At 35.1% G+C, this 11,920-nt stretch overlaps 1 pseudogene; it reads left to right on the forward strand.

Annotated features, from left to right (window-relative positions):
* LOC124236817 (UDP-glucuronosyltransferase 2B31-like) overlaps nt 1–10,189 on the forward strand; it is a 12,752-nt pseudogene extending 2,563 nt beyond the window's left edge.
* The last annotated feature ends 1,731 nt before the right edge of the window (nt 10,190–11,920 follow it).

An 11,920-nucleotide genomic window follows, 5' to 3' on the forward strand; every position in this document is an offset into this window, starting at 1 on the left:
AGAAATGGTCGAAGGTTCCTCTCACATTTCTCCCTCTTTACTTTTCATATATGAATGTACTTATATGACATTAGAAATGGTCGAAGGTTCCTCTCACATTCTCCCTCTTTACTTTTCATATATATATATAGATTTACATATAGACCTATACAGATATACACAACATATACGTTATACATTTAAATTTTATATATATATATATTATACACATACACACATTTTTATATTTGCTTTATGAAAGAACACTTACAAATATCTTTGGCTACAACTTTCCAAGCTCCTTTCAGAAAATTACCTGGTATGTTCATGACAATATTTCACTTCATCTAACACTTGTTTTGTTTTGCTTTTCCCTTCAGGAAGACCCACTACGTTATCTGTGTCAATGAGGAAAGCTGAAACATGACTCATTCGAATCTATCGGGATTTGAATTTCCCCAGGCACTCTTACCACATTTTGAAATTGGTGGTGGACTCCACTGCAAACCTGAAAACCCCTGTCTAAGGTAACCTATTCTTTCTTATTTGTTGTGCTTTGTTTACCTTGTATTTTCATTAGGAACGATTCTGCATTCTTCATTTAAAATGTTTGATTACATGGGACTTCAGCATCATGGAGGAGTGAGCTTGCCCAGGACTCTCTCCCCTCCAGCATACAACAAAATAGAGCAACCATGTTCCAACAGAACAATATCGTAATAGCACGGCAATCCTCAGAGACCCACAGTAGCCAAATGACAGAGGACGGAGAGGCTGGAGCTCCCCTCAGAGGAGCTAGAACAGGGTAAGAGAGATCTTCGCTCCCTCCCCTAGAGACTGGGATCGCTGCCACAGGAGGCTCCAGAGGGAAGGAGTGGGGGAGGGACCACACATCTGCAGGATCACCCAGGACTCCCACAGCCATGCAGCCCAGATGGAAGCCCTCTAACGGGGGAAAGCTTTCACGTGGGGTGACCTCAGCAAGCCAAGACCCCAGGAGAGCAGATAGCGAAAGCTGATTGGGAAACCGGGTCTGGGCGCGAGAGAAGGTGCCCCTTCCTCCCCCAGTTGGCGCTATGCCCGCCATCTCGGGTGAAGGCAGAGGGCTCAGAATACGCAGCTCTTGACCTCCATCTAGTGGCATGAGGCTGTAACTGCAACCAAATAATAGCGTGTGCGAAAACCATTCTAGCATCAAACAATTCATAAAAACTCCAGACCAGAGAGAAAATAAGGACCCAGAATTATGCCCTGAGGACTCCACATTATCTCCAACACTTTTGTCTTCTTGATGGTTGCCATTCAAACAGGTGAGTGGCGATATCTCATTTTGGTTTTGATTTGCATTTCCCTGGTGATTAGTGATATTGAGCATCTTTTCATGTACCTGTTGGCCATTTGAATATCTTCTTTGGAAAAATATCTATTTATTTCCTCTTTCCATTTTTTAATTGGATAATTTGTTTTTTGTTATTGAGTTGTATGAGTTCTACATAATTTTAGATAATAACCCCTTAATCTGTATATGGTTTGAATAATATTCTCTCATTCTGTAGGTTGCCTTTTTATTTTGTTGTTTCTTTCTTTGGTTTTGTAGAAGTTTTTAAGTTTGATGTAGTCCCAATTGATTTTTGCTTTTGTTGCTTGTGGTTTTGGTGTCGTATTGAAAAAAATCATTGCCAATACCAATGTCTAGGAGCTTCTTCCCTGTGTTTTCTTTTAAGAATGTTATGGTATCAGGCCTTATAGTTAAGTCTTTCACCTATTTCGAGTTAATTTTTGTGAGTGGTGTAAGATAGGGGTCCATTCATTTTTCTGCATGTATTTATCCAGTTTTCCCAATGCCATCTGTTGAAGAGATTATCCTTTCCCCATTGCATGGTCTTGGCTTCCTTGTCAAATGTTAGTTGACCATATAATTCTGGACTCTGTATTCTGTTCCATTGGTCTATATGTCTATTTTTATGCCAGTAATCATACCGTTTTAATTATTGCAACTTTGTAGTATAGTTTGAAATCAGAAAGCGTGATGCCTCTGGCTTTGTTCTTCTTCTTTTTTTTTTTTTTTCCTTTTTTTTCTCTTACTGCTTTTTCTCCCCCAATCCCCCCAGTATATAGTTGTATATTTTAGTTGTGGGTCCTTCTAGTTGTGGCACATGGGATGCTGCTTCAGCATGGCTTGATGAGTGGTGCCATGTCTGCGCCCAGGATCCGAACCAGCGAAACCCTGGGTCACTGCAGCAGAGCACGCAAACTTAACCACTCGGCCACGGGGCAGCCGCTTGTTCTTCTTTCTTAGAGTAGCTTTGACTATTTGTGGTTTTCGTGGTTCCATGAAAATTTTAGGATTTTTTGATCTATTTCTGTAAAGAATGCCATTGGAATTTTGATAAGGATTGCATTGAATCTATAAATGGCTTCGAGTAGAATGGACATTTTAACAATATTAATTCTGATTCATGAAGACAGGATATCTTTCCATTTGTGTCTTCCTCTATTTGTTTCAACAAAGTCTTTTATTTGTTGTTGTACAGATCTTTCACTCCCTTGGTTAAATTTATACCTAGGTATTTTATTGTTTTTGATGCTATTGTGAATGGGAGTTTTATTTCTTTTTCAGATGTTTCACTACCAAGTGTTTATAAATGTAATGGATTTCTGTATGTAGATTTTATATCTGGCAACTTTACTGAATTTGTGATTAGTTCTAAAAGTTTTTGGGTGAGTCTTTGGGATTTTCTATAAATGAAATCATAGTGTCTCCAAAAAGCCAAAATTTTGCTTCTTTCTTTCTGATTTGGATGCCTTTTTTTTTTCTTTATCTTGTCTAGATGCTCCAACCAGCACTCCCACTACTGTATGGAATTAGAGTGTGAGAGTGGGCATCCTTGTCTTCTTCCTGATTTCAGAAGAAAAGCTTTCAATTTTTCACCATTTACCATAATGTTAGTTGTGTGCATGTTATATACAACTTTTATTATGTTGAGGTATTTTCCTTCTGTATCCAATGTGTTAAGTGTTTTTATCATGAAAGGATGTTGTATTTTGTCAAAGGATTTTTTTGCCTTTATTAAGAGGATCATGTTATCTTTATCTTTCATTCTATTAATGTGATGTATTACATTTTTGATTTGCATATATTGAACCATCCTTGCATCCCAGGGATAAATCCTACTTGGTCACGCTGTCTAATTCTTTTAATGTGCTCTTGATTTTGGTTTGCTGATACTTTGTTGAGAATTTTTGCATCTATATTCATCGGGGATATTGGTCTATAGATTTCTTTTCTTGTAGTGTCCTTATTTGGCTTTGGTATTAGGGTAATGCTGGCTTCATAGAATAAGCTTGGAAGTGCTCCCTCCTTTTCAATTTTTTGGAGCAATTTGAGAAAGATTGGGGTTAATTCTTCTGTAAATGTTTGGTAGAATTTGCCAGTGAAGCTGCCTGTTCCTGGGGTTTTCTATCTTGGGAGGTTTTTGATTATTGACTCAGTCTCTTTACTCATTAATGATCTGTTCAGATTTTCTACTTCTTCATGATTCAGTCTTGGTAGGTTGTGTGTTTCTAGGAATTTATTCATTTCTTCCAAATTATCCAATTTTTTGGCATATAATTGTTCATAGTAGTCTCTCATGAGTCTATGTATTTCTGTATTATTAGATGAATGTCTCCTTTTTCATTTCTAGTTTTATTTATTTGAGACTCCTTTTTTCTTAGTCTAACTGAAGGTTTCCCAATTTTGTTTATCTTTTTTAAAAGACAGAGAAATACAAATACTGTATGATGTCCCTTATATATGGAATCTAAAAAAGCTAAACTCATAAAAACAGAGAGTAATATGGTGGTTACCAGGGGATGAGTGGTGGAGAAATAGGAGAAATATTGTTTAAAGGTACAAACTTGCAACTTGTAGTAAAGAAGTCTTAGAGAGCTAATGCACAGTACAGTGAATATAACAACAATGTTGTATTATAATCATCAAACTTGAGAAAAGACTAGACCTTAATTATTTCAACCACAAAAAAAAAGATAATTATGTGGTGTGATAGAGGTGCTAACTATCACTACAATGGCAATCATATTACAATGTATAAATGTATCAAGTCAACATGTTGTGCACCTTAAATTACACAATGATATATTTCAAAAATATTCCAATAAAAAATGCATACAAATTTTAACCAGAGATATCCCTGGATAGAGAAGATAAGTAAATTTTATTTCCTTTCTTATAATTTTTCATACTTTTGCAAACTTTCTTGCAGTAAGCTTATATTATTTTCATAATGATGTCACAGAATGACAATGACCAATTCACATCAGAGATGAATCTGTAAACAGGATGTATTATTACATATTGTAGGGAACCATCGTACACATCACGGATGAAGAAGCTTTGGGCAGCAAGCCAATGATACAAAACATCGAAAAACAGGTAACTTTTTTCTTTTCTTTTTTTTGCAACAAAGTCTGCAAAATCAAAGTTTGCAGACTTTGTCCTGTTTCCTTTTTTCTATAAAAATACTTTTGAAAAAAAGTTTTATGACAGTTATTAGGATCAGAAAGTATACTTTTTATGTTGGAAGGTTATGTCATTATGTTCCAGAGAGCAAAGGACAAATATGGACTTAAAACAGAAGGACTGGAAGAAAAAAAAAAAAAAAGATGAGAATACGGTTTTGACAAGATACACAAGAAACTTTTGCTCCTTTACATTCTTATGTTGGTAGGAGAGTACATTGAGCAATGTGGGATTATTCTAACATAGCAGGTAATAAAAGTTTTTAAATTGGCAAAGATCAGGAACCACAAAGCAAAATAATACTGAAGCAATTCCAGGCAAACACAGATTCACCAGGAGCTTTATATAGTTTGAACTGAGCTACTCAGGAGGGTGACCAGCTCTCTGCTGCAGAAAGCCCTGCTGTGCCTCTCCTTCTGTGAAGCAGCCACTCTCTGAGGGACTCGGGGAGGTGAAGATGAGGGCCCCTCACAGCCAGTTAACACATAGCACATTCTACTAGGACATCTATTATACAATATTATTTCAGGGCAAAAGATGTCATATGTCAACAAACCCAGCAACATGGTCACTCAAATATGTAACTACAGAAGTATATTTCTGGATTATAAATAGGACTCATAGAACTATTTCACAGAAATTCCAAATTACAATACCAGACTCCTTAATGTTAGCAATTAGTAATTTAAGGAGACAGCTTGGGAGATTTTGATAAAATTTATGGTAACGTATAAAGGAGTATGGAGCTGACAGAATGATAGACATAAAGTCATCCTAATAATAACTATTTCTTAGAGCTGATAGAGAAATGAAAGACCAATGGCTAAAACAAAATAATTTTCTAGAAATCCTGCCTAGAAAAAACAAAAATGATTTAGTATAATTGTAATGATAAAGAATTAAAGATGAGTTAAGATCCTGCGGTATAGCCTCCTTCCAAAAATCTACATTAGTAATTACTAACATTATTGGTGAAGAGTCTGGGTATATTATTGTCTAACAGTACCTCCCCCTCACTACACTACTGTGTGCTGTCTCTATTTCATTGCTTGCTCATACACACACACACATTTGCACAAATATGCATAATAGAGGAAATTAACCTTGTATCACGTCTCCTTCCCAAGAACCTAAGAGATTAGGTCTGTTAAAAAACAGCCATTACTAAAAACAATGTGGAGTTTCCTCAAAAAATTAAAAATAGTATTATCATATGAGCCAGTGTAGAGGAAGAAGACATTTCCTTTACCCAATCTAGGTCCTTCTGGCCAGACTACAAATTAAACTCACGTGAGATAGAATAACAGGAGAAAATTAAACAAAGCTTTATAACATGTGTACATGGGAGAGACTCAGGCAAGCTGAGCAACTTGCCAAAATGGTAGAGGTTCTCATCTTAAATACCCTCCTCAGCTAAAGGCAAAGGAGGATGTTGGGGGTGGGGGGAGTCAGTTATTGGAGGTTACCAGAAAAGGACAGTAAACAAGAGTAAGGTTATTATGCAGATTTAAGTCCTTGCCTTCTGTATTGATAAGAGTTTCTAGAGATAAGGTCGTCCCCCCTTCTTCCTGGTACAGGAGAGAGAGACACCTTTATAGATGAAGATTTTCTTTACAAATGTAAATGTCTCTTAACAAAGGGTAAATCCTACTTGTCAGAGTTTCTCTCATGTCTGCAGTTTTTTAAAAGTAACCGGCCCAAAATAATCCTCATGCCAAACAAACATATCTTGGGGTGGCCAATTCCAGTCCCCCACACCAGGCATTCCACTTCTGGGTATATATCCCAAGATTGCAATTAGGATTCCAATGAGATATTTGCACACTCATGTTCATGGCACCACTATTCACAAGAGCCAAGAGATTGAAGCAACCCAAGTGGCCATCAACAGATAAAGCAATAAATAAAATGTGACATATACAAACAACAGAACATTACTCAGCCTTTAAAAGGAAGGAAATTCTGACATGTTACAACATAGATGAACTTTATGCTAAGTGAAATGTCAGTCACAAAATGACAAACACCGTACACTTTACTTTATATGTGGTATCTAGACTAGCCAAATTAATAGAAACAAAAAGTAGAATGATGATTGCCAGGGGTTGAGGAAAGGGGAAATGAAGAGGTTTTTAATGAGCATAGACTCCCAGTTTTACAAGACGAAAGAGTTCTCCAGATTAACACTGCTGAAATGTACACTTAGGAATGGTTAAGTAGGTAAATTCTATGTTATGTGTATTTTACCACAATAAAAATAAAACAGTCACTGCTTTAATAATTCCTATTTATATTTGATTTTCTCTCTTTAGCTGTTTATAGCAGTCCTTTCAATAAGTTTGCTATGCTGTTGTTCTTTTGTGATAGTGTACATTCTTTCTTCACAGGAAATGGAACAGTTTGCCCAGAGTTCTGGAGAAAATGGTACTGTGCTATTTACTCTGGGGTCAATAGTCAGTAACATGACAGAAGAAAGGGCCACTGTGATTTCATCAGCCCTTGCCCAGATTCCACAAAAGGTACATAAAGTACCTTCTAGAGGACAACAACTTAATGAGTCTGCTAAACTCTGTAAAGAGTCTGATGACAAACATTTCCTGCAAGAAAGGTAAACTGTTATGATCATTCTAACATATCTCAGACATTTGGTTTAAAAACCAAAATATGCATAGCAGGTGCTAAAGTAGTACAAAGGGTATTTTTGATTGACAATAACTTTGGCATTAACATTGTGATAAAAAAGAAATATATTTAAGAGGTGTAGTGTGAAGTTTTGGTATTATAATGGTATTGTGGGTAGGTACAGAAATCACCATATTCTGCCCTATAATTTGTTCCTTTTCCTTGCAGGATTCCTGAGGGCACTGTACACACTACAGAAGTTCTCAGAAAGGAGTTAAATTTTAAAAGTAACTGTACTAGGACAATAACGCTAAGCAGCATTGATAAATGTCTGAATGTATCATGCAATTTGCACTTGCCATGCAATCCTAACCTCTTTTACTTACCCTAAATTTCATAATTTTCAGGCTTCTACTGAGAATAAGGATGGCCAGAGCTCACCAAGCTGCCTCCAGGCACCTAAGCCAGCCATGACAATTTAGAGAAAGAGAAAAATAGACTTGCTCTGTTTGATTGGGCCCTGGGAAAGTCTGAAGCACAAAGATAAAAGTGAAATGGTGAATATGGGTCCCGCCCTTAAGGTGAACTCTGTGCATTCTAAAATCTGGTCCCTAATAGACTCTGCTCCTAACCTATTAAATTAACTACTCATCCTGACTGAGGAGGGAGAAGGGAATATAAGGAGTCAGGTAGAAGAAAGACTGGCATGGAAAAGGTTCAGATGCCTCCATCTCCATAAAATATCGTTGTAAGTTTTTGTAATATATAAAATACACCTGGGGTCTTTGTACATTTGTGAACTACTTTTTAGTTTTCTATCTGATATAGTCTTATCCTAATCATCTATGCTATTTTTTTTCTGAGAACCTAAAGTTACTTTACATTCACATAGCAAATAGAATGTAAACACTAGTAAATTGTAATCCAGTTTATGAGGATTTCTTGGGAATGCCAAAATTGGTAGCTTCTTTTGGTACTGGGCATATAAACCATATTAATAAATGCTGTCAGTGCTTTGTGCTTCATTGTTGAAGTGTTAAGTGTCAGTTGAATAAATTTTAGCATCATAATTTTGGAATTTTTTCAACAGCCATATCATTATTTATAAATTACCCGCAAGCTCTCCTATTCTAAATTTAAACAATTTCCAAACCTAGCAACAGTAATAATACTCTGGATTCATGTCAAATATTACCAACTGAATTTTTCTTGGAGGTAGTGCTTAATAATTTATAATCTAAAAGAAGTTATACTTACTTCCTAAGCAGAATGAATTAATTATTAATAAAGTATTAATAAGTGGAAATACTTATTTTTCACTAGTGTCTGATTGCACAGACTAGCCTTTTATAATTAAAATATGTAAAAGTCTAATATAATAACTTAAGAACCAAGTGGCTATAAGTAAACTTGCTTCAATAACAGTCAGAAGGAAATAAAAGGTTAATATTAAATTTAGAAAATGAGAACAAGTACATAAAGCAAAATAAATGTGCAGATTATTAGTAATTTGCCACTGTTTTTAACACTAGCATCATGACTGCCTAACAATTTCCTAAATATTTGAAGTTGTCATTGATTATCTATGGCACTACGATTTCTCTGTGCTACGTGTAAAATGCCATGATTGCATTTCAAACCTGGTCGAACATAATAAGTACATCTGAGTATTCCTCTTACATCAGTGTTTTCATGGTTCTCATTATCTAACATCTCTTGTCCTCATTTCCTCATCCGCCATGTTGAAGGCATTTAACTAGATGTCTTTTAATCTCTTTGGAATTCTAACTGCTATAACTTTGAAATTTGACTCATGGAATAAGATATTTTCTTTACTCTAACAGGTTCTATGGAGATTTGATGGTGAGAAACCAGACACCTTAGGATCCAATACTTCAGCTTCATCAGTGGATCCCCCAGAATGACCTTCTTGGTAAGACTCAGGAGGACAAATACTAAAAACATGAGTAACAGCTAAGCAGAGTGACAGTAGTTCAACAGGAAACAAATTTAATGAGCACTTATTATTGAAATACTCAAAAATAAAACTTAAGTTCTTTATATTTATTTCCAGACCTGGGGAAAAAAAGGATAAAATATAACAGTCAGCATTTTGTTATACAAAGACACATTCCTTATGGCCAGAATGAAAATATCTTTATTTCAGGTGTAATTTCTTCCAGTGAATTTTTCAATAACTTCCTGGATTGTTGCTCTATCTCTGAATTCTCTCCTTACATCTATCTTTTCCCCTACTTGTAGGGATATTTCAAATGCTACTGAAAAATAATAGCTCTCTTTTATTACCAGTGATTCTTCATTTTTTATACAAAAAAATATCTACAATGAAGTGATAATACATTTCATGATAAAATGTAGCTTTTCTTTCCTCTGGTTCCAGGATCAATAATATCACCCTTCCTGCTGTCTTGGCACCCTTCATATCAGACTCAATAACTTCACTATTTCTTTAAGAGACTATGTTTCTAACGTGCCCCCTTCTTTTCTTGCACATGTTATTTCTTTTATTCTGAATATTCTTTCAATTTGTTCACCTGCCAATCTTGTATTCATTTTTGAAGTTCAAGTGACACACCACTTCTTTCATGTAGTCTTCACTTACCTCTCCAGCAAATTTAGGTATTTATTGCTCTGAGTTCTGAAAGCAATTTAAATGCAGTTTCAAGTATATAATAATCTATCTTAAAAACATTACCTCTTTCAGTGTCTTATAATACCCATTTCTCATTTTATTTCTAAAACTTGTAATTAATAGTTTTCCCAAAATTCACTCAATCCCAGGTCATCCAAAAACCAAAGCCTTTATAACTCACGGTGGAACCAATAGCATCTATAAGGCAATCTGCCATGGTATCCCTTGGTGGAACCAATAGCATCTATAAGGCAATCTGCCATGGTATCCCTATGGTGGGCGTTCCTTTGTTTGTGGATCAACACGATAACATTGCTCACACGGAGGCCAAGGCAGCAGCTGTTGCATTGAAGACAATGTCAAGTATAGATTTGCTCAGTGCATTGAAGTGAATCATTAATGATTGTTCATGAGTATAATAATTTTTTTTACTAGATATTACTTCTAGAGAGGTTCTTATATGAAGGCTGTGGGGGCAGCAATGGGTCTAGACATAAACACAATGATGAGTAACATTTATTCAATCCTTTGAAGACAGTCATCAATAACCCATTGTGAGTGTCACATTAAGTTTTTTTAGTGGTTTTAGGAGAAAGGTTTGTCAGATGTTTAAAGATAGTGGAGAAATTGTGAAATAGCCAATTAATACAATGAGAAGAATCACTGAAATACTGACCCAAGGATTAAGAGGAAACGTTGAGAACAAAGTTGAGGTAGGGAACCATGAATGTTATAAGAGTACTAATCTGCAGTTATGGCTTTCTTTCAGGATAGGAACTCATCAAATGTTTTAAACTCTTCTAAAATGATTTATTTTCAGTAAATAATATGAAAATAATTCAATCTCAAATTCTCATTACATTTAACGCTTCTAAAATTTTCTATGCTAATGTTTTGATCTCATCCCTGATAAATGGTAAACAACTTGGACTTTCAAACTTACCCAGTTAAAACTGTGTGGATACTACTTATAAATGTAGGCATAGTCTTAGTTGTTTGGGTTGTGCTTGTTTCTGTCTTATTTGAAAGAATTGTAAAATCAGTAAGTAAATGACTTGGAAGAGATGTACTGGAATATTCCTTTTTAAAAGCCAAATTTTCTGAAGCCAGACATATTTAGTTTCCAAATTATTTCAGGATACGCATTAATTTCAGTTATACTGTTACTATTATTATCATAATTATTATGTATATACTTTCCCCCTTTTGCTTCATAATTACTTTGGAAATAAAACATTTTGTGTAAGAAAATATTGGTAATAATGGCACAGTGGACATTTGTGTTTTAAAAGTATTGATATTTAATTTTAATTTTAGCACTACTATTATTCATCCTAAATGAGCACCATGAGAAGCACATTTTCTTTTTTTTCTTTTAAAGAATGTATCATTTGATGGTTTTATGTAAAAGTACATCTCTTTAGTATCAATGTCTTCTTATACTTTTTAAATTTTTAGTAATGTAAAGCTGGTGTCAAAAAATGAAGATTGTTTCTTTATTAGCTGATACATATTAGATATTTATGATATGCTACATATTGTCTAAGTTCTTTGCATGTAACTTCTACATTATAGCCTTTCCCTCTCATATTATAAAACTGTTTTAGGATGACTGCCCTCCTCTCAAAAACCTAGTGCTGCCACTGTGTTTTTTACAGAACAGGGAGACATGTTACCTCCAATGTTATTGCGACAGTGCTGTGCTATACAGCACTTCGTGATTTAGAGTTCATAAGCCATATCTCTTTATTCATCCTTCTTCCTTGTCTGTTAGTTCACAATCATTTCAACATTAGAAACAAATGCACTGCAATGCCTGAGGGTAAAATGTTGAGCACTTTCCAGATTCTAAAATGACAATCCTAACAAGAAAAACAACAATAATAATAGCAAACAGAGGCTACTATATGGTATGAATAACTCTAAAGAATCAATACATTATTCCTCACAATAATCCAGTGAGAAAGGTCCATTTAACAATGAAACTTGAGTAACAGAAAGGATAAAAAAGCAGACAACAGAAAGTGTCAGAGTCAGGATTCAAACCAGGGCAATCCATGTCCACATTTTTAACCACTAATTCACTGATACAAGGTCAATACCAATTCCTGGTCAATACTAACTCCTCATCAGCCCTGCCTGGA

Source organism: Equus quagga, chromosome 3, assembly GCF_021613505.1.
Source record: "Equus quagga isolate Etosha38 chromosome 3, UCLA_HA_Equagga_1.0, whole genome shotgun sequence".
Lineage (NCBI taxonomy): Eukaryota > Metazoa > Chordata > Mammalia > Perissodactyla > Equidae > Equus > Equus quagga.